General features: G+C 52.4%; 26 non-coding genes across 26 annotated transcripts; 12 read left to right on the top strand and 14 right to left on the bottom strand.

Moving 5' to 3' along the window:
* Positions 1 to 83: 83 nt before the first annotated feature.
* Positions 84 to 246, bottom strand: LOC134543503 (U1 spliceosomal RNA). Its single transcript, XR_010076996.1, has one exon. It is a non-coding gene; the product is annotated as a U1 spliceosomal RNA (small nuclear RNA).
* A 544-nt stretch (positions 247 to 790) lies between these two features.
* Positions 791 to 910, top strand: LOC134543443 (U5 spliceosomal RNA). Its single transcript, XR_010076939.1, has one exon. It is a non-coding gene; the product is annotated as a U5 spliceosomal RNA (small nuclear RNA).
* A 300-nt stretch (positions 911 to 1210) lies between these two features.
* On the bottom strand, positions 1211 to 1373 carry LOC134543471 (U1 spliceosomal RNA). The gene has a single exon (XR_010076966.1). It is a non-coding gene; the product is annotated as a U1 spliceosomal RNA (small nuclear RNA).
* A 540-nt stretch (positions 1374 to 1913) lies between these two features.
* LOC134543504 (U5 spliceosomal RNA) lies at positions 1914 to 2033 on the top strand. Its single transcript, XR_010076997.1, has one exon. It is a non-coding gene; the product is annotated as a U5 spliceosomal RNA (small nuclear RNA).
* A 300-nt stretch (positions 2034 to 2333) lies between these two features.
* On the bottom strand, positions 2334 to 2496 carry LOC134543470 (U1 spliceosomal RNA). Its single transcript, XR_010076965.1, has one exon. It is a non-coding gene; the product is annotated as a U1 spliceosomal RNA (small nuclear RNA).
* A 542-nt stretch (positions 2497 to 3038) lies between these two features.
* On the top strand, positions 3039 to 3158 carry LOC134543516 (U5 spliceosomal RNA). The gene has a single exon (XR_010077009.1). It is a non-coding gene; the product is annotated as a U5 spliceosomal RNA (small nuclear RNA).
* Positions 3159 to 3457: 299 nt separating this feature from the next.
* On the bottom strand, positions 3458 to 3620 carry LOC134543469 (U1 spliceosomal RNA). The gene has a single exon (XR_010076964.1). It is a non-coding gene; the product is annotated as a U1 spliceosomal RNA (small nuclear RNA).
* Positions 3621 to 4165: 545 nt separating this feature from the next.
* On the top strand, positions 4166 to 4285 carry LOC134543515 (U5 spliceosomal RNA). Its single transcript, XR_010077008.1, has one exon. It is a non-coding gene; the product is annotated as a U5 spliceosomal RNA (small nuclear RNA).
* Positions 4286 to 4584: 299 nt separating this feature from the next.
* LOC134543467 (U1 spliceosomal RNA) lies at positions 4585 to 4747 on the bottom strand. Its single transcript, XR_010076963.1, has one exon. It is a non-coding gene; the product is annotated as a U1 spliceosomal RNA (small nuclear RNA).
* A 543-nt stretch (positions 4748 to 5290) lies between these two features.
* LOC134543514 (U5 spliceosomal RNA) lies at positions 5291 to 5410 on the top strand. The gene has a single exon (XR_010077007.1). It is a non-coding gene; the product is annotated as a U5 spliceosomal RNA (small nuclear RNA).
* A 300-nt stretch (positions 5411 to 5710) lies between these two features.
* LOC134543502 (U1 spliceosomal RNA) lies at positions 5711 to 5874 on the bottom strand. The gene has a single exon (XR_010076995.1). It is a non-coding gene; the product is annotated as a U1 spliceosomal RNA (small nuclear RNA).
* Positions 5875 to 6417: 543 nt separating this feature from the next.
* Positions 6418 to 6537, top strand: LOC134543513 (U5 spliceosomal RNA). Its single transcript, XR_010077006.1, has one exon. It is a non-coding gene; the product is annotated as a U5 spliceosomal RNA (small nuclear RNA).
* A 299-nt stretch (positions 6538 to 6836) lies between these two features.
* LOC134543466 (U1 spliceosomal RNA) lies at positions 6837 to 6999 on the bottom strand. The gene has a single exon (XR_010076962.1). It is a non-coding gene; the product is annotated as a U1 spliceosomal RNA (small nuclear RNA).
* A 544-nt stretch (positions 7000 to 7543) lies between these two features.
* On the top strand, positions 7544 to 7663 carry LOC134543512 (U5 spliceosomal RNA). Its single transcript, XR_010077005.1, has one exon. It is a non-coding gene; the product is annotated as a U5 spliceosomal RNA (small nuclear RNA).
* A 317-nt stretch (positions 7664 to 7980) lies between these two features.
* On the bottom strand, positions 7981 to 8143 carry LOC134543459 (U1 spliceosomal RNA). The gene has a single exon (XR_010076955.1). It is a non-coding gene; the product is annotated as a U1 spliceosomal RNA (small nuclear RNA).
* A 6359-nt stretch (positions 8144 to 14502) lies between these two features.
* Positions 14503 to 14665, bottom strand: LOC134543448 (U1 spliceosomal RNA). The gene has a single exon (XR_010076944.1). It is a non-coding gene; the product is annotated as a U1 spliceosomal RNA (small nuclear RNA).
* A 543-nt stretch (positions 14666 to 15208) lies between these two features.
* On the top strand, positions 15209 to 15328 carry LOC134543509 (U5 spliceosomal RNA). The gene has a single exon (XR_010077003.1). It is a non-coding gene; the product is annotated as a U5 spliceosomal RNA (small nuclear RNA).
* Positions 15329 to 15628: 300 nt separating this feature from the next.
* Positions 15629 to 15791, bottom strand: LOC134543510 (U1 spliceosomal RNA). Its single transcript, XR_010077004.1, has one exon. It is a non-coding gene; the product is annotated as a U1 spliceosomal RNA (small nuclear RNA).
* A 543-nt stretch (positions 15792 to 16334) lies between these two features.
* Positions 16335 to 16454, top strand: LOC134543508 (U5 spliceosomal RNA). The gene has a single exon (XR_010077002.1). It is a non-coding gene; the product is annotated as a U5 spliceosomal RNA (small nuclear RNA).
* A 299-nt stretch (positions 16455 to 16753) lies between these two features.
* On the bottom strand, positions 16754 to 16916 carry LOC134543498 (U1 spliceosomal RNA). The gene has a single exon (XR_010076992.1). It is a non-coding gene; the product is annotated as a U1 spliceosomal RNA (small nuclear RNA).
* A 543-nt stretch (positions 16917 to 17459) lies between these two features.
* Positions 17460 to 17579, top strand: LOC134543507 (U5 spliceosomal RNA). The gene has a single exon (XR_010077001.1). It is a non-coding gene; the product is annotated as a U5 spliceosomal RNA (small nuclear RNA).
* A 300-nt stretch (positions 17580 to 17879) lies between these two features.
* On the bottom strand, positions 17880 to 18042 carry LOC134543487 (U1 spliceosomal RNA). The gene has a single exon (XR_010076981.1). It is a non-coding gene; the product is annotated as a U1 spliceosomal RNA (small nuclear RNA).
* A 543-nt stretch (positions 18043 to 18585) lies between these two features.
* On the top strand, positions 18586 to 18705 carry LOC134543506 (U5 spliceosomal RNA). Its single transcript, XR_010077000.1, has one exon. It is a non-coding gene; the product is annotated as a U5 spliceosomal RNA (small nuclear RNA).
* A 301-nt stretch (positions 18706 to 19006) lies between these two features.
* LOC134543475 (U1 spliceosomal RNA) lies at positions 19007 to 19169 on the bottom strand. The gene has a single exon (XR_010076970.1). It is a non-coding gene; the product is annotated as a U1 spliceosomal RNA (small nuclear RNA).
* Positions 19170 to 19713: 544 nt separating this feature from the next.
* Positions 19714 to 19833, top strand: LOC134543505 (U5 spliceosomal RNA). The gene has a single exon (XR_010076999.1). It is a non-coding gene; the product is annotated as a U5 spliceosomal RNA (small nuclear RNA).
* A 298-nt stretch (positions 19834 to 20131) lies between these two features.
* LOC134543442 (U1 spliceosomal RNA) lies at positions 20132 to 20295 on the bottom strand. The gene has a single exon (XR_010076938.1). It is a non-coding gene; the product is annotated as a U1 spliceosomal RNA (small nuclear RNA).
* Between the last annotated feature and the right edge of the window lie 948 nt (positions 20296 to 21243).

The following is a 21243-nucleotide window of genomic DNA, read 5'->3' as shown; positions in this document are numbered from 1 at the left end:
ACAGATGAAAAAAAAAAAAAAATTACACTTCACTGTACATAATTCTTAACACTACTTCACACCTACTAAGTTGAAATTTTTTCACCGGGACAGCGCGAACGCAGTCCCGACTACCAAAAATTACGCGCCCGAGTTACCCCACATTTGGGGTAATCGCAGAGGTCAGCTCAACCGAAGTGCAAGGGAAGAGCCTCACCTGGGGGAACCCCCTGCTTGATCAGGGTAGCCCCTACGCCAGGTAAGTATGCTGCGCAGTGTTTCGCTTTTCTATTTCACTTGGAGCTCGGACCACCTCATCAACGTGTTTTGAGGTTATGTACTTCTACCTCCGAAACAGCTCTTTCCCCAGACATAACACTCCCGTGCCAGTTCATCACACTACATGACAGTACACACCAACAATGCAAATACAATTTCTTCCTACAACTGCCCGTTTCTACTCGCACCTCGTTTCCTTTGTTTCTGTACCCACGGCGACGGTCGACCGCCGCGTGCATTTGGTTACCCCGTTTGCCGCGTGGCGGCACTTGGTTACACCGTTTGCCGCGTGGCGGCACTCGGGTCGTCGCGTCCGCCTCGGCAAAAAGGCGGGCACCACGGCACAGTCGAGAGGGGAACTTTTTTCCATTAGCAACATACCTAGGGTTTCACGAAATATCGAGTGCCGTGTCCCACGAGGCGATTTTCGGACGATTCGCGGCTTCAGGCTGCACGACCGTACGCTATTTTCACCATTAGTGGTGGTCCGCACATTTTTCCTATATAGTCCGGATTTTTCAAAGTTTCAACCGTGCTCTGGTTTCCCTTCAAACGCATAAATCTTTCGCCTTTTACTAAAGATTTCCGTGGAGGGGAACATTTGATGAGTCTTTAAACAATTTTTTGTTGTGCCCAGTGTTTACACACTGGGCCGGTTACCGTTAAACCACTGGGCCCGGGGGTGAGGCGGGGAGAGGGGAAATCTGAAAAATCGAATTGGACAAGTATCGTTCATGGGAATTTTTTTTTTCTTTTTTCAACTATTACCATGCACAATTACGTACCTTCCTTCCGCACTTTCAAGACGGTGGGGTTGTTCGCCAAGGCACCGTAAACTTGAGACCTACGAATGCATTACATACCATACACAGATGAAAAAAAAAAAAAAAATTACACTTCACTGTACATAATTCTTAACACTACTTCACAACTACTAAGTTGAAATTTTTTCACCGGGACAGCGCGAACGCAGTCCCGACTACCAAAAATTACGCGCCCGAGTTACCCACATTTGGGGTAATCGCAGAGGTCAGCTCAACCGAAGTGCAAGGGAAGAGCCTCACCCTGGGGGAACCCCCTGCTTGATCAGGGTAGCCCCTACGCCAGGTAAGTATGCTGCGCAGTGTTTCGCTTTTCTATTTCACTTGGAGCTCGGACCACCTCATCAACGTGTTTTGAGGTTATGTACTTCTACCTCCGAAACAGCTCTTTCCCCAGACATAACACTCCCGTGCCAGTTCATCACACTACATGACAGTACACACCAACAATGCAAATACAATTTCTTCCTACAACTGCCCGTTTCTACTCGCACCTCGTTTCCTTTGTTTCGTACCCACGGCGACGGTCGACCGCCGCGTGCATTTGGTTACCCCGTTTGCCGCGTGGCGGCACTTGGTTACACGTTTGCCGCGTGGCGGCACTCGGGTCGTCGCGTCCGCCTCGGCAAAAAGGCGGGCACCACGGCACAGTCGAGAGGGGAACTTTTTTCCATTAGCAACATACCTAGGGTTTCACGAAATATCGAGTGCCGTGTCCCACGAGGCGATTTTCGGACGATTCGCGGCTTCAGGCTGCACGACCGTACGCTATTTCACCATTAGTGGTGGTCCGCACATTTTTCCTATATAGTCCGGATTTTCAAAGTTTCAACCGTGCTCTGGTTTCCCTTCAAACGCATAAATCTTTCGCCTTTTACTAAAGATTTCCGTGGAGGGGAACATTTGATGAGTCTTTAAACAATTTTTTGTTGTGCCCAGTGTTTACACACTGGGGCCGGTTACCGTTAAACCACTGGGCCCGGGGGTGAGGCGGGGAGGGGGAAATCTGAAAAATCGAATTGGACAAGTATCGTTCATGGGAATTTTTTTTTTCTTTTTTCAACTATTACCATGCACAATTACGTACCTTCCTTCCGCACTTTCAAGACGGTGGGGTTGTTCGCCAAGGCACCGTAAACTTGAGACCTACGAATGCATTACATACCATACACAGATGAAAAAAAAAAAAAAAAATTACACTTCACTGTACATAATTCTTAACACTACTTCACAACTACTAAGTTGAAATTTTTCACCGGGACAGCGCGAACGCAGTCCCGACTACCAAAAATTACGCGCCCGAGTTACCCACATTTGGGGTAATCGCAGAGGTCAGCTCAACCGAAGTGCAAGGGAAGAGCCTCACCCTGGGGGAACCCCCTGCTTGATCAGGGTAGCCCCTACGCCAGGTAAGTATGCTGCGCAGTGTTTCGCTTTTCTATTTCACTTGGAGCTCGGACCACCTCATCAACGTGTTTTGAGGTTATGTACTTCTACCTCCGAAACAGCTCTTTCCCCAGACATAACACTCCCGTGCCAGTTCATCACACTACATGACAGTACACACCACAATGCAAATACAATTTCTTCCTACAACTGCCCGTTTCTACTCGCACCTCGTTTCCTTTGTTTCTGTACCCACGGCGACGGTCGACCGCCGCGTGCATTTGGTTACCCCGTTTGCCGCGTGGCGGCACTTGGTTACACCGTTTGCCGCGTGGCGGCACTCGGGTCGTCGCGTCCGCCTCGGCAAAAAGGCGGGCACCACGGCACAGTCGAGAGGGGAACTTTTTTCCATTAGCAACATACCTAGGGTTTCACGAAATATCGAGTGCCGTGTCCCACGAGGCGATTTTCGGACGATTCGCGGCTTCAGGCTGCACGACCGTACGCTATTTTCACCATTAGTGGTGGTCCGCACATTTTTCCTATATAGTCCGGATTTTCAAAGTTTCAACCGTGCTCTGGTTTCCCTTCAAACGCATAAATCTTTCGCCTTTTACTAAAGATTTCCGTGGAGGGGAACATTTGATGAGTCTTTAAACAATTTTTTGTTGTGCCCAGTGTTTACACACTGGGCCGGTACCGTTAAACCACTGGGCCCGGGGGTGAGGCGGGGAGGGGGAAATCTGAAAAATCGAATTGGACAAGTATCGTTCATGGGAATTTTTTTTTTCTTTTTTCAACTATTACCATGCACAATTACGTACCTTCCTTCCGCACTTTCAAGACGGTGGGGTTGTTCGCCAAGGCACCGTAAACTTGAGACCTACGAATGCATTACATACCATACACAGATGAAAAAAAAAAAAAAAAATTACACTTCACTGTACATAATTCTTAACACTACTTCACAACTACTAAGTTGAAATTTTTTCACCGGGACAGCGCGAACGCAGTCCCGACTACCAAAAATTACGCGCCCGAGTTACCCACATTTGGGGTAATCGCAGAGGTCAGCTCAACCGAAGTGCAAGGGAAGAGCCTCACCCTGGGGGAACCCCCTGCTTGATCAGGGTAGCCCCTACGCCAGGTAAGTATGCTGCGCAGTGTTTCGCTTTTCTATTTCACTTGGAGCTCGGACCACCTCATCAACGTGTTTTGAGGTTATGTACTTCTACCTCCGAAACAGCTCTTTCCCCAGACATAACACTCCCGTGCCAGTTCATCACACTACATGACAGTACACACCAACAATGCAAATACAATTTCTTCCTACAACTGCCCGTTTCTACTCGCACCTCGTTTCCTTTGTTTCTGTACCCACGGCGACGGTCGACCGCCGCGTGCATTTGGTTACCCCGTTTTGCCGCGTGGCGGCACTTGGTTACACCGTTTGCCGCGTGGCGGCACTCGGGGTCGTCGCGTCCGCCTCGGCAAAAAGGCGGGCACCACGGCACAGTCGAGAGGGGAACTTTTTTCCATTAGCAACATACCTAGGGTTTCACGAAATATCGAGTGCCGTGTCCCACGAGGCGATTTTCGGACGATTCGCGGCTTCAGGCTGCACGACCGTACGCTATTTTCACCATTAGTGGTGGTCCGCACATTTTTCCTATATAGTCCGGATTTTCAAAGTTTCAACCGTGCTCTGGTTTCCCTTCAAACGCATAAATCTTTCGCCTTTTACTAAAGATTTCCGTGGAGGGGAACATTTGATGAGTCTTTAAACAATTTTTTGTTGTGCCCAGTGTTTACACACTGGGCCGGTTACCGTTAAACCACTGGGCCCGGGGGTGAGGCGGGGAGGGGGAAATCTGAAAAATCGAATTGGACAAGTATCGTTCATGGGAATTTTTTTTTTCTTTTTTCAACTATTACCATGCACAATTACGTACCTTCCTTCCGCACTTTCAAGACGGTGGGGTTGTTCGCCAAGGCACCGTAAACTTGAGACCTACGAATGCATTACATACCATACACAGATGAAAAAAAAAAAAAAAATTACACTTCACTGTACATAATTCTTAACACTACTTCACAACTACTAAGTTGAAATTTTTTCACCGGGACAGCGCGAACGCAGTCCCGACTACCAAAAATTACGCGCCCGAGTTACCCACATTTGGGGTAATCGCAGAGGTCAGCTCAACCGAAGTGCAAGGGAAGAGCCTCACCCTGGGGGAACCCCCTGCTTGATCAGGGTAGCCCCTACGCCAGGTAAGTATGCTGCGCAGTGTTTCGCTTTTCTATTTCACTTGGAGCTCGGACCACCTCATCAACGTGTTTTGAGGTTATGTACTTCTACCTCCGAAACAGCTCTTTCCCCAGACATAACACTCCCGTGCCAGTTCATCACACTACATGACAGTACACACCAACAATGCAAATACAATTTCTTCCTACAACTGCCCGTTTCTACTCGCACCTCGTTTCCTTTGTTTCTGTACCCACGGCGACGGTCGACCGCCGCGTGCATTTGGTTACCCCGTTTGCCGCGTGGCGGCACTTGGTTACACCGTTTGCCGCGTGGCGGCACTCGGGTCGTCGCGTCCGCCTCGGCAAAAAGGCGGGCACCACGGCACAGTCGAGAGGGGAACTTTTTTCCATTAGCAACATACCTAGGGTTTCACGAAATATCGAGTGCCGTGTCCCACGAGGCGATTTTCGGACGATTCGCGGCTTCAGGCTGCACGACCGTACGCTATTTTCACCATTAGTGGTGGTCCGCACATTTTTCCTATATAGTCCGGATTTTCAAAGTTTCAACCGTGCTCTGGTTTCCCTTCAAACGCATAAATCTTTCGCCTTTTACTAAAGATTTCCGTGGAGGGGAACATTTGATGAGTCTTTAAACAATTTTTTGTTGTGCCCAGTGTTTACACACTGGGCCGGTTACCGTTAAACCACTGGGCCCGGGGGTGAGGCGGGGAGGGGGAAATCTGAAAAATCGAATTGGACAAGTATCGTTCATGGGAATTTTTTTTTTCTTTTTTCAACTATTACCATGCACAATTACGTACCTTCCTTCCGCACTTTCAAGACGGTGGGGTTGTTCGCCAAGGCACCGTAAACTTGAGACCTACGAATGCATTACATACCATACACAGATGAAAAAAAAAAAAAAAATTACACTTCACTGTACATAATTCTTAACACTACTTCACAACTACTAAGTTGAAATTTTTTCACCGGGACAGCGCGAACGCAGAGTCCCGACTACCAAAAATTACGCGCCCGAGTTACCCACATTTGGGGTAATCGCAGAGGTCAGCTCAACCGAAGTGCAAGGGAAGAGCCTCACCCTGGGGGAACCCCCTGCTTGATCAGGGTAGCCCCTACGCCAGGTAAGTATGCTGCGCAGTGTTTCGCTTTTCTATTTCACTTGGAGCTCGGACCACCTCATCAACGTGTTTTGAGGTTATGTACTTCTACCTCCGAAACAGCTCTTTCCCCAGACATAACACTCCCGTGCCAGTTCATCACACTACATGACAGTACACACCAACAATGCAAATACAATTTCTTCCTACAACTGCCCGTTTCTACTCGCACCTCGTTTCCTTTGTTTCTGTACCCACGGCGACGGTCGACCGCCGCGTGCATTTGGTTACCCCGTTTGCCGCGTGGCGGCACTTGGTTACACCGTTTGCCGCGTGGCGGCACTCGGGTCGTCGCGTCCGCCTCGGCAAAAAGGCGGGCACCACGGCACAGTCGAGAGGGGAACTTTTTTCCATTAGCAACATACCTAGGGTTTCACGAAATATCGAGTGCCGTGTCCCACGAGGCGATTTTCGGACGATTCGCGGCTTCAGGCTGCACGACCGTACGCTATTTTCACCATTAGTGGTGGTCCGCACATTTTTCCTATATAGTCCGGATTTTCAAAGTTTCAACCGTGCTCTGGTTTCCCTTCAAACGCATAAATCTTTCGCCTTTTACTAAAGATTTCCGTGGAGGGGAACATTTGATGAGTCTTTAAACAATTTTTTGTTGTGCCCAGTGTTTACACACTGGGCCGGTTACCGTTAAACCACTGGGCCCGGGGGTGAGGCGGGGAGGGGGAAATCTGAAAAATCGAATTGGACAAGTATCGTTCATGGGAATTTTTTTTTTCTTTTTTCAACTATTACCATGCACAATTACGTACCTTCCTTCCGCACTTTCAAGACGGTGGGGTTGTTCGCCAAGGCACCGTAAACTTGAGACCTACGAATGCATTACATACCATACACAGATGAAAAAAAAAAAAAAAATTACACTTCACTGTACATAATTCTTAACACTACTTCACAACTACTAAGTTGAAATTTTTTCACCGGGACAGCGCGAACGCAGTCCCGACTACCAAAAATTACGCGCCCGAGTTACCCACATTTGGGGTAATCGCAGAGGTCAGCTCAACCGAAGTGCAAGGGAAGAGCCTCACCCTGGGGGAACCCCCTGCTTGATCAGGGTAGCCCCTACGCCAGGTAAGTATGCTGCGCAGTGTTTCGCTTTTCTATTTCACTTGGAGCTCGGACCACCTCATCAACGTGTTTTGAGGTTATGTACTTCTACCTCCGAAACAGCTCTTTCCCCAGACATAACACTCCCGTGCCAGTTCATCACACTACATGACAGTACACACCAACAATGCAAATACAATTTCTTCCTACAACTGCCCGTTTCTACTCGCACCTCGTTTCCTTTGTTTCTGTACCCACGGCGACGGTCGACCGCCGCGTGCATTTGGTTACCCCGTTTGCCGCGTGGCGGCACTTGGTTACACCGTTTGCCGCGTGGCGGCACTCGGGTCGTCGCGTCCGCCTCGGCAAAAAGGCGGGCACCACGGCACAGTCGAGAGGGGAACTTTTTTCCATTAGCAACATACCTAGGGTTTCACGAAATATCGAGTGCCGTGTCCCACGAGGCGATTTTTCGGACGATTCGCGGCTTCAGGCTGCACGACCGTACGCTATTTTCACCATTAGTGGTGGTCCGCACATTTTTCCTATATAGTCCGGATTTTCAAAGTTTCAACCGTGCTCTGGTTTCCCTTCAAACGCATAAATCTTTCGCCTTTTACTAAAGATTTCCGTGGAGGGGAACATTTGATGAGTCTTTAAACAATTTTTTGTTGTGCCCAGTGTTTACACACTGGGCCGGTTACCGTTAAACCACTGGGCCCGGGGGTGAGGCGGGGAGGGGGAAATCTGAAAAATCGAATTGGACAAGTATCGTTCATGGGAATTTTTTTTTTCTTTTTTCAACTATTACCATGCACAATTACGTACCTTCCTTCCGCACTTTCAAGACGGTGGGGTTGTTCGCCAAGGCACCGTAAACTTGAGACCTACGAATGCATTGAGACCTACGAATGCATTACATACCATACACAGATGAAAAAAAAAAAAAAAATTACACTTCACTGTACATAATTCTTAACACTACTTCACAACTACTAAGTTGAAATTTTTTCACCGGGACAGCGCGAACGCAGTCCCGACTACCAAAAATTACGCGCCCGAGTTACCCACATTTGGGGTAATCGCAGAGGTCAGCTCAACCGAAGTGCAAGGGAAGAGCCTCACCCTGGGGGAACCCCCTGCTTGATCAGGGTAGCCCCTACGCCAGGTAAGTATGCTGCGCAGTGTTTCGCTTTTCTATTTCACTTGGAGCTCGGACCACCTCATCAACGTGTTTTGAGGTTATGTACTCTACCTCCGAAACAGCTCTTTCCCCAGACATAACACTCCCGTGCCAGTTCATCACACTACATGACAGTACACACCAACAATGCAAATACAATTTCTTCCTACAACTGCCCGTTTTCTACTCGCACCTCGTTTCCTTTGATTCTGTACCCACGGCGACGGTCGACCGCCGCGTGCATTTGGTTACCCCGTTTGCCGCGTGTGGGCGGGCACTTGGTTACACCGTTTGCCGCGTGGCGGCACTCGGGTCGTCGCGTCCGCCTCGGCAAAAAGGCGGGCACCACGGCACAGTCGAGAGGGGAACTTTTTTCCATTAGCAACATACCTAGGGTTTCACGAAATATCGAGTGCCGTGTCCCACGAGGCGATTTTCGGACGATTCGCGGCTTCAGGCTGCACGACCGTACGCTATTTTCACCATTAGTGGTGGTCCGCACATTTTTCCTATATAGTCCCGGATTTTCAAAGTTTCAACCGTGCTCTGGTTCCCTTCAAAGGCATCAAACTGTTCAGGGAATTTTTTAAAAAGCTTTTTGAAGCAAATCTGAGCACTTTTGGCCATTAACTAACTGGTTTCCTTTCAGCAATTTCAGCGAGCCGCCGAGACCTGCTGCTGCTAGTTCCTGAGTCGACCACCAGGAGTGCTCTTGTGTAGATCTAGTTCTTAGATCCTAGATCTTCTTCTTGTGAGTGCTGTGCGCCACCGAGTCGCGGCCTATTGGGGCGGCTGAGGGGGGAGTTTGGAATGGACTCCCTCCCGATGAAGCCAAACCAGGGCGGGGGCGACCTCGGTCAGAGGCCATCGGCCGAGGCCACTTCTTGTGACTCCCGGCAACCAAGTTGTAGCCTATTGGGGAGGCCGAGGGGGTGAGTTTGGAATGGACTCTCTCCCGATGACGCCGAACCAGGGCGGGGACGACTTTGGTCCGAGGCCCTCGGCCGAGGCCGGTTCTGGCGATGAGATGACTACTGACAATCGGCCACCCCAGCCACGACAATACTGTGGACCGCATCGCCAGCGCTTGGAGGACCATGCAAGTCGGGTCTGGGGAGGCGGGCGCTGCTGGGGTCGGGGGGGTGGCTCCGCCTCCCTCCCCCGCGCCAGCCGGGCTGCGCACCCAGACTGTTTGCATTAAGGTCAGCGAGACGAACATCTTCACGGCCTGGACGTCTCCACCATCCTCGCTCTGCCTACGACTACCTCTGCTCTCAACACCACCAACTGTGACTACTACTACCACCACGGCCTGCATCACTTCACCGATCATGTCTCCTGCGCCTTCTCTTCCGCTGTTGCCGACCGACTCACCGCCTGCCGCCGTTCCTCCTGCTGCGACTGCTACTCCCATGGACACCGGCTTCATCGTCCCACGAAGACCGTCAAGCGCGCCCACCCCGACCCAGCACTCCTCCGACGATGCCGTCCCTACCAGCAACCGCTACGACAGTCTCCTCAGTCTACCGGATACCGACACCGACGACGGCGCTGGGGCTGCCTCCTCGGACCGACCCTTGACTGCAAGCCCCGCCGCAAGCAGCATGCTAAGCGGCACCGGCCCGACACGCAACCTCCTCCTGTGCCCTTCACCACTCTCCGGGCCCCCTCTTCGACGAGTCCCAGCTCATCTCGTGCTCCACCCCGCCCTCCAGCCTCGCAGCCTCGGTGCCTCCTCCTCGGCGGCGCCTCGCCCGCCTACCTCCACTCCTCGCACGCCTCGCATGCCTCCGATCGCCTGCCTTCTCACGCCCACAGCCGGCCCCTTCGCCACTGCACAACGTTTTCAGTCTCTCCTCTCCGGTCCTCTCTCTGTCACCTCCGTCAATGACCGCACCTCCTTTTATACCAGCAACCCTCAGGACCACCAGCTCCTATTTGACGAACTCCAACGCCTCGGATATAAAACCCTACACCCATCTCCGCCCCGACGAGCGTGCCGATCGAGTTGTGATCAAGAAACTCCCTCTCTCCACGACGGCTGCCGAGGTCACCCAGTCCCTGCTCGACCTGCACCTACCTGTGGCATCTGTGGTGGCCATGCGCAGACCTCTCCTACTTCAACGACCCGGCCTTTCCTGGTCACTACATCCGGTCTGGGGTGAGGCAGCCCCCTTCCTGAAGTTGAAGACATTGGGCTGCTGGGTGGTGGCAGTGTGAGAAATACCGCGGCTCGGGGCGCGTACCTCAGTGCTACCGCTGCCAGCGGCCTGGACACCCGTCCTCCCGATGCCACCGGGACCTCGCCTGTTTCAAGTGCGCTGGGCCCCACTGGTCTCGGGACTGCACCTCGGACTACCCGACGCTGCACGCTCTGTGACGGGGCCCACTTCGCTACTTCCACTGACTGTCGCGTGATTCAGGCTTACCTGCGCCGACACCCTCAACGACTCACTGACGCACACGAGCTGCCGTGGGGACCGGGCCCTCTGTCCCGTCCCTGTCCGAACCCAAGACGTTTCCTGCTCTCTCCCACCAATGCTTGGGCACGCCCTCCCCCCGTGTTGTACCGGTTGTTCCCCCCTCTGCCACCTCGCACCCTCCTCCTTCCGCTCCTTCTTCTGACTCTCGACCGCTTGCCCTCCGACTCAGACCTGCTCGTCGCTTTCATCCCTCATTCACGACTTCATTTCATTCATCCGACAGTACCCTCCCGCTCATCCGGACTGTCCTGACGGCACTCTCCCGAGCCCGCACCCTCCACCGAGAAGTTCGAAGTGCTCCTCCAGGCCCTTCTGAATTTCTTCGATGGATCCCGCCCCTCCCCTTAGTGTCCTCATCTGGAACGTCTTTTCCCTCCTCCCTAAGCTCCCACGACCTTTTTGCACCTGACTCCACGAGCGATCGCCCGACGTCGTGTTCCTTTCTGAGACCTGGCTCTCCCCCTCTGCCCCGTCCTGGTCCCCGGGTATGCGGTCCACCGTGCCGATCGCGATGGTCGGGGCGGGGGGGGTGGCGTTTACTCGTCCGCAACACCATTTCACATCATCGCCGTCGCATCCCTTCTTCCCCCGCGGCCGAGGCGGTTGCTGTGCGCTTGCACGGCCTCCCGTACTCCCTGACCTTGGTATCCTTGTACCTCCCCCCTCAGTTCGCCTTTCCCACGGCCGACGTTGTCGCCCCGGTCGGCTCGACGCCCACCTGGCCGGGGACTTCAACGCCACCCATCCCTTCTGGGGCTGTGCCGCCGCAAACCGGCGGGGCAGCTCCCTCCGGCAACTCCTTCGGCGTACTCCTCTCTCTCTTTATGCCCCTCCGACCCCGACATTTTTTCCGGCCCAGCTCAACCGGCAACCCAGCATCATCGACTTTGCACTGTCCACGCCCCTCCCCATTCTCTCGGATCTCACCACCATCGCCTCCGGCACCTCCGACCACTTGCCTGTTCTTGCCACACTTCACTTTCACCCCCATTCTAACCCCCACCTCCCCCGCTTCGATTTTCCCAAGGCCGACTGGGGCGGTTTTCAGCGTTCCCTCTCCGCTGCCATTGACCTGTCTGTTCCGTTCGATACCCCTGCCCGCCTTGACGCCAACGTTCTCTCGCTGACCGACGCCATTTCCGCGGCCGCCTCTGCCAACATACCTCTGGTTCCCCCCCGTCCCCTTGTCGACCCATTTCCGCCTTACCTCCGGGACGCCTTGTCCTTGCGCAACCGCTTCCGCGTCCTCTGGCAGGCTAGTCGTTCCCTGCTGCACCGGCGGGTGTACCTGGTGCTGCGGGGGCGCTGCCGGCGATTGGTCGCGGAGTGGAGGGCCCGTCTGGAGACTCGGCGTCTCCAATCCCTCTCTGCTTGCTCCGGCTCCCTCTGGTCTCACGTCCGTCGTCTCCGCTCGGTTCCTACCACCATCCCCCCGCTGACCACCCCCACGGGTGTGGCGGAAACGGCCTCGGAGCGATCCGAGGCGGTGGCCGCCTACCTGGCGACCACCTTCGCATCCGCACCCGGCCCTTCCCTGTCCTCCGAGTCTTCGGACGACGAGGACGGGGCCCGCCTCCTGTCTCGCCACGTCACTTTGCCCCCCCTTCCGGCCACCTTCCCCCTGCCGCTCGTCACGCCTTCCGAGGTCCGCACCCTGCTCGCCCGCCTTCGGCCCCGTTCTGCTCCTGGCCACGACTCTCTGCCCTCCCCCGTGCTCCGTGCCCTACCTCGCAAGGCCCTTGTGTTTCTGACCCGTCTTTTCAACGCAATGTTCCTCCTCTGCCACTTCCCCACCCCCTGGAAAACCGCCATCGTCTCACCCATCCCCAAACCTGGCAAGCCCCCGTCTCTCCCTTCATCTTTTCGGCCCATCTCGCTTCTTCCTATTCTGTCCAAGGTCGCGGAACGGGCGATCCACCGCCGTCTCCTCTTTCAAGTCACCACCCTGGACCTTCTACCCCGCCACCAGTTCGGTTTCCGCCCCCGCCACTCGACGACCCACGCCATTGCCCGTGTGGAGCACCTGGTGGTCCAGGGATTCGCCAGGCGGCAACACACGGGCATGGTGCTTCTTGACCTCGCCCGTGCTTTCGATTCCGTTCCGCATGCCCAGCTCCTCCAGCGCCTCTCTGCCACCGACCTCTCATCTCATCTCGTCCGCCTCCTCTGCTCCTTCCTGGAGGGTCGCACCTTCCGGGTTCGGGTGGAGGGGGTCCTCTCCGGCCCCCGCCCCATCTCCGCCGGCGTCCCCCAGGGCGCCATTCTCTCACCGCTACTTTTTACCCTCCACATCTCTGATCTCAAGCCCCCTCCCGGCACCTATCTTGTCCAGTACGCCGATGATACCTGTCTCCTGGCCTCTTCAGTTTCCGAGCGGCTGCTCTGCGACCGTCTCGGCCGCGGCCTCACTTCCCTCAACAATCAGTTCCTCGCGCATGGCATCGGGCTCAATCACTCTAAATCACGATCCATCCTCTTCTCCCGACTTCATCCACACCACGACCACCCGCCAGTCATCTCCGCCGTAGCCATCCCCTGGTCGCCTCGCATCCGTTATCTGGGGGTCACCCTAGACAATACCTTTACTTTTCTGCCGCACCTCGACTCCATCCGCACCAAGTCCCGTGCCGTCATGGCTCAGCTGGCCACCGTACTCAGACCGACATCCGGCACCCCTCTCGACGTTCGTGTGACTGCCTACCGTTCCTTCGTTCTTCCCCACTTCCTCTACGCGTGCCCGGCTTGGGTCCACTCCTCTCTGTACAACCTCCGTCCGATCGCCCGGTCCTACTTTCTCGGTGCCCGCCTCCTGCTCGGTCTCCCTCGCGCCACCTTACGGCAGACCCTCCTGGACCAGACTGGGCTCCCGCACTTACACGAGCTGCTCTGCAAGGTGACTAAGAAGTTCCTCCGCCACTGCCGGCGTTCTGACAACCCCCTGATCCGACTCCTTGCAGAGCCCCTGCCTGACGCCCCTCACCCCCGCCGACCGCTCTTTACCTACGATCATTTGAGACGCCCTGACCCCGATGACGTTGACGCTGGTGCAGTCGCGGCTGGTGGGCCCGGCAGCTGACGACGGTGATCACCACGTCCACGGTTGGCTCTGAGGAATGTTACCAGGCATCATCCCATCACGATCTCTGCTCTCAGTGAACTACTGCCTACCATCGCCACTGCTCCGGACCGTCTTCATCTGCGGCCCGGCACCTTCTGCGCCCCGAGTCGCCCCCGGCAGCCCACAGAAGATTCGCCGCCCAACAAGCAGCTGGACCTCTAGGACGGTATCGTCGGAGGGGCCCCGTTTCGTCAGTGTTGAATAAAGATTGTCACCATTCGCCCTTGTGGCCATGTATTCGTGTTCTATGTTGTGTTTTATTTGTGTTCACCTGTATCCGCTTTTTATATTAAAGATGAATTTTTTGGTGGGTAACTCCCTTCAGTGGGAGTTCCCTTTGTAAAAAAAAAAAAAAAAAAAAAAAAAAAAAAAAAACTAAAGATTTCCGTGGAGGGGAACATTTGATGAGTCTTTAAACAATTTTTTGTTGTGCCCAGTGTTTACACACTGGGCCGGTTACCGTTAAACCACTGGGCCCGGGGGTGAGGCGGGGAGGGGGAAATCTGAAAAATCGAATTGGACAAGTATCGTTCATGGGAATTTTTTTTTTCTTTTTTCAACTATTACCATGCACAATTACGTACCTTCCTTCCGCACTTTCAAGACGGTGGGGTTGTTCGCCAAGGCACCGTAAACTTGAGACCTACGAATGCATTACATACCATACACAGATGAAAAAAAAAAAAAAAATTACACTTCACTGTACATAATTCTTAACACTACTTCACAACTACTAAGTTGAAATTTTTTCACCGGGACAGCGCGAACGCAGTCCCGACTACCAAAAATTACGCGCCCGAGTTACCCACATTTGGGGTAATCGCAGAGGTCAGCTCAACCGAAGTGCAAGGGAAGAGCCTCACCCTGGGGGAACCCCCTGCTTGATCAGGGTAGCCCCTACGCCAGGTAAGTATGCTGCGCAGTGTTTCGCTTTTCTATTTCACTTGGAGCTCGGACCACCTCATCAACGTGTTTTGAGGTTATGTACTTCTACCTCCGAAACAGCTCTTTCCCCAGACATAACACTCCCGTGCCAGTTCATCACACTACATGACAGTACACACCAACAATGCAAATACAATTTCTTCCTACAACTGCCCGTTTCTACTCGCACCTCGTTTCCTTTGTTTCTGTACCCACGGCGACGGTCGACCGCCGCGTGCATTTGGTTACCCCGTTTGCCGCGTGGCGGCACTTGGTTACACCGTTTGCCGCGTGGCGGCACTCGGGTCGTCGCGTCCGCCTCGGCAAAAAGGCGGGCACCACGGCACAGTCGAGAGGGGAACTTTTTTCCATTAGCAACATACCTAGGGTTTCACGAAATATCGAGTGCCGTGTCCCACGAGGCGATTTTCGGACGATTCGCGGCTTCAGGCTGCACGACCGTACGCTATTTTCACCATTAGTGGTGGTCCGCACATTTTTCCTATATAGTCCGGATTTTCAAAGTTTCAACCGTGCTCTGGTTTCCCTTCAAACGCATAAATCTTTCGCCTTTTACTAAAGATTTCCGTGGAGGGGAACATTTGATGAGTCTTTAAACAATTTTTTGTTGTGCCCAGTGTTTACACACTGGGCCGGTTACCGTTAAACCACTGGGCCCGGGGGTGAGGCGGGGAGGGGGAAATCTGAAAAATCGAATTGGACAAGTATCGTTCATGGGAATTTTTTTTTTCTTTTTTCAACTATTACCATGCACAATTACGTACCTTCCTTCCGCACTTTCAAGACGGTGGGGTTGTTCGCCAAGGCACCGTAAACTTGAGACCTACGAATGCATTACATACCATACACAGATGAAAAAAAAAAAAAAAAATTACACTTCACTGTACATAATTCTTAACACTACTTCACAACTACTAAGTTGAAATTTTTTCACCGGGACAGCGCGAACGCAGTCCCGACTACCAAAAATTACGCGCCCGAGTTACCCACATTTGGGGTAATCGCAGAGGTCAGCTCAACCGAAGTGCAAGGGAAGAGCCTCACCCTGGGGGAACCCCCTGCTTGATCAGGGTAGCCCCTACGCCAGGTAAGTATGCTGCGCAGTGTTTCGCTTTTCTATTTCACTTGGAGCTCGGACCACCTCATCAACGTGTTTTGAGGTTATGTACTTCTACCTCCGAAACAGCTCTTTCCCCAGACATAACACTCCCGTGCCAGTTCATCACACTACATGACAGTACACACCAACAATGCAAATACAATTTCTTCCTACAACTGCCCGTTTCTACTCGCACCTCGTTTCCTTTGTTTCTGTACCCACGGCGACGGTCGACCGCCGCGTGCATTTGGTTACCCCGTTTGCCGCGTGGCGGCACTTGGTTACACCGTTTGCCGCGTGGCGGCACTCGGGTCGTCGCGTCCGCCTCGGCAAAAAGGCGGGCACCACGGCACAGTCGAGAGGGGAACTTTTTTCCATTAGCAACATACCTAGGGTTTCACGAAATATCGAGTGCCGTGTCCCACGAGGCGATTTTCGGACGATTCGCGGCTTCAGGCTGCACGACCGTACGCTATTTTCACCATTAGTGGTGGTCCGCACATTTTTCCTATATAGTCCGGATTTTCAAAGTTTCAACCGTGCTCTGGTTTCCCTTCAAACGCATAAATCTTTCGCCTTTTACTAAAGATTTCCGTGGAGGGGAACATTTGATGAGTCTTTAAACAATTTTTTGTTGTGCCCAGTGTTTACACACTGGGCCGGTTACCGTTAAACCACTGGGCCCGGGGGTGAGGCGGGGAGGGGGAAATCTGAAAAATCGAATTGGACAAGTATCGTTCATGGGAATTTTTTTTTTCTTTTTTCAACTATTACCATGCACAATTACGTACCTTCCTTCCGCACTTTCAAGACGGTGGGGTTGTTCGCCAAGGCACCGTAAACTTGAGACCTACGAATGCATTACATACCATACACAGATGAAAAAAAAAAAAAAAATTACACTTCACTGTACATAATTCTTAACACTACTTCACAACTACTAAGTTGAAATTTTTTCACCGGGACAGCGCGAACGCAGTCCCGACTACCAAAAATTACGCGCCCGAGTTACCCACATTTGGGGTAATCGCAGAGGTCAGCTCAACCGAAGTGCAAGGGAAGAGCCTCACCCTGGGGGAACCCCCTGCTTGATCAGGGTAGCCCCTACGCCAGGTAAGTATGCTGCGCAGTGTTTCGCTTTTCTATTTCACTTGGAGCTCGGACCACCTCATCAACGTGTTTTGAGGTTATGTACTTCTACCTCCGAAACAGCTCTTTCCCCAGACATAACACTCCCGTGCCAGTTCATCACACTACATGACAGTACACACCAACAATGCAAATACAATTTCTTCCTACAACTGCCCGTTTCTACTCGCACCTCGTTTCCTTTGTTTCTGTACCCACGGCGACGGTCGACCGCCGCGTGCATTTGGTTACCCCGTTTGCCGCGTGGCGGCACTTGGTTACACCGTTTGCCGCGTGGCGGCACTCGGGTCGTCGCGTCCGCCTCGGCAAAAAGGCGGGCACCACGGCACAGTCGAGAGGGGAACTTTTTTCCATTAGCAACATACCTAGGGTTTCACGAAATATCGAGTGCCGTGTCCCACGAGGCGATTTTCGGACGATTCGCGGCTTCAGGCTGCACGACCGTACGCTATTTTCACCATTAGTGGTGGTCCGCACATTTTTCCTATATAGTCCGGATTTTCAAAGTTTCAACCGTGCTCTGGTTTCCCTTCAAACGCATAAATCTTTCGCCTTTTACTAAAGATTTCCGTGGAGGGGAACATTTGATGAGTCTTTAAACAATTTTTTGTTGTGCCCAGTGTTTACACACTGGGCCGGTTACCGTTAAACCACTGGGCCCGGGGGGTGAGGCGGGGAGGGGGAAATCTGAAAAATCGAATTGGACAAGTATCGTTCATGGGAATTTTTTTTTTCTTTTTTCAACTATTACCATGCACAATTACGTACCTTCCTTCCGCACTTTCAAGACGGTGGGGTTGTTCGCCAAGGCACCGTAAACTTGAGACCTACGAATGCATTACATACCATACACAGATGAAAAAAAAAAAAAAAATTACACTTCACTGTACATAATTCTTAACACTACTTCACAACTACTAAGTTGAAATTTTTTCACCGGGACAGCGCGAACGCAGTCCCGACTACCAAAAATTACGCGCCCGAGTTACCCACATTTGGGGTAATCGCAGAGGTCAGCTCAACCGAAGTGCAAGGGAAGAGCCTCACCCTGGGGGAACCCCCTGCTTGATCAGGGTAGCCCCTACGCCAGGTAAGTATGCTGCGCAGTGTTTCGCTTTTCTATTTCACTTGGAGCTCGGACCACCTCATCAACGTGTTTTGAGGTTATGTACTTCTACCTCCGAAACAGCTCTTTCCCCAGACATAACACTCCCGTGCCAGTTCATCACACTACATGACAGTACACACCAACAATGCAAATACAATTTCTTCCTACAACTGCCCGTTTCTACTCGCACCTCGTTTCCTTTGTTTCTGTACCCACGGCGACGGTCGACCGCCGCGTGCATTTGGTTACCCCGTTTGCCGCGTGGCGGCACTTGGTTACACCGTTTGCCGCGTGGCGGCACTCGGGTCGTCGCGTCCGCCTCGGCAAAAAGGCGGGCACCACGGCACAGTCGAGAGGGGAACTTTTTTCCATTAGCAACATACCTAGGGTTTCACGAAATATCGAGTGCCGTGTCCCACGAGGCGATTTTCGGACGATTCGCGGCTTCAGGCTGCACGACCGTACGCTATTTTCACCATTAGTGGTGGTCCGCACATTTTTCCTATATAGTCCGGATTTTCAAAGTTTCAACCGTGCTCTGGTTTCCCTTCAAACGCATAAATCTTTCGCCTTTTACTAAAGATTTCCGTGGAGGGGAACATTTGATGAGTCTTTAAACAATTTTTTGTTGTGCCCAGTGTTTACACACTGGGCCGGTTACCGTTAAACCACTGGGCCCGGGGGGTGAGGCGGGGAGGGGGAAATCTGAAAAATCGAATTGGACAAGTATCGTTCATGGGAATTTTTTTTTTCTTTTTTCAACTATTACCATGCACAATTACGTACCTTCCTTCCGCACTTTCAAGACGGTGGGGTTGTTCGCCAAGGCACCGTAAACTTGAGACCTACGAATGCATTACATACCATACACAGATGAAAAAAAAAAAAAAAAATTACACTTCACTGTACATAATTCTTAACACTACTTCACAACTACTAAGTTGAAATTTTTTCACCGGGACAGCGCGAACGCAGTCCCGACTACCAAAAATTACGCGCCCGAGTTACCCACATTTGGGGTAATCGCAGAGGTCAGCTCAACCGAAGTGCAAGGGAAGAGCCTCACCCTGGGGGAACCCCCTGCTTGATCAGGGTAGCCCCTACGCCAGGTAAGTATGCTGCGCAGTGTTTCGCTTTTCTATTTCACTTGGAGCTCGGACCACCTCATCAACGTGTTTTGAGGTTATGTACTTCTACCTCCGAAACAGCTCTTTCCCCAGACATAACACTCCCGTGCCAGTTCATCACACTACATGACAGTACACACCAACAATGCAAATACAATTTCTTCCTACAACTGCCCGTTTCTACTCGCACCTCGTTTCCTTTGTTTCTGTACCCACGGCGACGGTCGACCGCCGCGTGCATTTGGTTACCCCCGTTTGCCGCGTGGCGGCACTTGGTTACACCGTTTGCCGCGTGGCGGCACTCGGGTCGTCGCGTCCGCCTCGGCAAAAAGGCGGGCACCACGGCACAGTCGAGAGGGGAACTTTTTTCCATTAGCAACATACCTAGGGTTTCACGAAATATCGAGTGCCGTGTCCCACGAGGCGATTTTCGGACGATTCGCGGCTTCAGGCTGCACGACCGTACGCTATTTTCACCATTAGTGGTGGTCCGCACATTTTTCCTATATAGTCCGGATTTTCAAAGTTTCAACCGTGCTCTGGTTTCCCTTCAAACGCATAAATCTTTCGCCTTTTACTAAAGATTTCCGTGGAGGGGAACATTTGATGAGTCTTTAAACAATTTTTTGTTGTGCCCAGTGTTTACACACTGGGCCGGTTACCGTTAAACCACTGGGCCCGGGGGTGAGGCGGGGAGGGGGAAATCTGAAAAATCGAATTGGACAAGTATCGTTCATGGGAATTTTTTTTTTTCTTTTTTCAACTATTACCATGCACAATTACGTACCTTCCTTCCGCACTTTCAAGACGTGGGGTTGTTCGCCAAGGCACCGTAAACTTGAGACCTACGAATGCATTACATACCATACACAGATGAAAAAAAAAAAAAAAATTACACTTCACTGTACATAATCTTAACACTACTTCACAACTACTAAGTTGAAATTTTTTCACCGGGACAGCGCGAACGCAGTCCCGACTACCAAAAATTACGCGCCCGAGTTACCCACATTTGGGGTAATCGCAGAGGTCAGCTCAAGCCGAAGTGCAAGGGAAGAGCCTCACCCTGGGGGAACCCCCTGCTTGATCAGGGTAGCCCCTACGCCAGGTAAGTATGCTGCGCAGTGTTTCGCTTTTCTATTTCACTTGGAGCTCGGACCACCTCATCAACGTGTTTTGAGGTTATGTACTTCTACCTCCGAAACAGCTCTTTCCCCCAGACATCAAACACTCCCGTGCCAGTTCATCACACTACATGACAGTACACACCAACAATGCAAATACAATTTCTTCCTACAACCTGCCCGTTTCTACTCGCACCTCGTTTCCTTTGTTTCTGTACCCACGCGACGGTCGACCGCCGCGTGCATTTGGTTACCCCCGTTTGCCGCGTGGCGGCACTTGGTTACACCGTTTGCCGCGTGGCGGCACTCGGGTCGTCGCGTCCGCCTCGGCAAAAAGGCGGGCACCACGGCACAGTCGAGAGGGGAACTTTTTTTCCATTAGCAACATACCTAGGGTTTCACGAAATATCGAGTGCCGTGTCCCCACGAGGCGATTTTCGGACGATTCGCGGCTTCAGGCTGCACGACCGTACGCTATTTTCACCATTAGTGGTGGTCCGCACATTTTTCCTATATAGTCCGGATTTTCAAAGGTTTCAACCGTGCTCTGGTTTCCCTTCAAAGGCATCAAACTGTTCAGGGAATTTTTTAAAAGCTTTTTGAAGCAAATCTGAGCACTTTTGGCCATTAACTAACTGGTTTCCTTTCAGCAATTTCAGCGAGCCGCCGAGACCTGCTGCTGCTAGTTCCTGAGTCGACCACCAGGAGTGCTCTTGTGTAGATCCTAGTTCTTAGATCCTAGATCTTCTTCTTGTGAGTGCTGTGCGCCACCGAGTCGCGGCCTATTGGGGCGGCTGAGGGGGGAGTTTGGAATGGACTCCCTCCCGATGAAGCCAAACCAGGGCGGGGGCGACCTCGGTCAGAGGCCATCGGCCGAGGCCACTTCTTGTGACTCCCGGCAACCAAGTTGTAGCCTATTGGGGAGCGCGAGGGGAGAGTT

This window comes from Bacillus rossius, unplaced genomic scaffold, assembly GCF_032445375.1.
Source record: "Bacillus rossius redtenbacheri isolate Brsri unplaced genomic scaffold, Brsri_v3 Brsri_v3_scf106, whole genome shotgun sequence".
Taxonomy (NCBI): domain Eukaryota; kingdom Metazoa; phylum Arthropoda; class Insecta; order Phasmatodea; family Bacillidae; genus Bacillus; species Bacillus rossius.
This window is presented reverse-complemented; position numbering and strand designations above follow the sequence as displayed.